Consider the following 834-nt stretch of genomic DNA (forward strand, 5'->3'; position numbering starts at 1 on the left):
TCACCCGCTTAAGGAATACACCTTTGTTTACAAGTGTGTTTTTTACCATAGTGATGACGCCTATAAGCGCTGTATATAATCTAATAAAGTATTATTCAATTCAATTCAATTTGCGCATAGCGTTCACCGCAAGCATGTCCCCATAGAGATTATGGTTGCTTAAGCAGCATTTCCCGGCTAGCAGCTACTGTAGCATACCATACAGGGAGCGACGTACCTACACTTTCGTATGTAAAGAAGAACCCGCCTAGCAACTGATTTATGTTGTGACGTGCTATGGGAAGGCCACGCATAGTGAAGACTCCTGAAGAGCTGCGTGAATACGAGGCGCGGCAAACAGTATTGTTAAGTGCATTTCTCTTGTCTCTGGTCCCACTCTTTGTAGGTGCACAAATTAGCCGTCTGCGTCCATTCTTTGTAGGTGCATAAATTAGCCGCGCGCTAGTCAAGTCGCTGGCAGCTGCAACGTTCAAAGCTAATAATTAGGTAAAGTGCATGTGAATGTCGCCATGCAAATAATTTCAAGCTACGTCACAACAGGTAATCATTATTCTAGTTGTTAACAGCTTCGCTGTCCAACCACCTTCACAGCTGGTATTGGAGACCAATCTTTTTCTCTTAACTCCTCCTATGTATTTACAGGAAACACAATAAGCAAATTTCTAACAAAACTACAAACCAAATCACTATTATTATAGCTCATGATCATCAGACCAGAGTTATGTCTGGTTGTCGCCACTTTCTGATTTGAGGTCTGTTTTTCTCTTTTTTGCTGGTCAGTGCTCGTTGTATATGAAGTTTATTTTTGTGATCTTGGCGATATGCTCCGTATAC

This window comes from Dermacentor silvarum, chromosome 4, assembly GCF_013339745.2.
Source record: "Dermacentor silvarum isolate Dsil-2018 chromosome 4, BIME_Dsil_1.4, whole genome shotgun sequence".
NCBI classification, from domain to species: Eukaryota; Metazoa; Arthropoda; class Arachnida; order Ixodida; family Ixodidae; genus Dermacentor; species Dermacentor silvarum.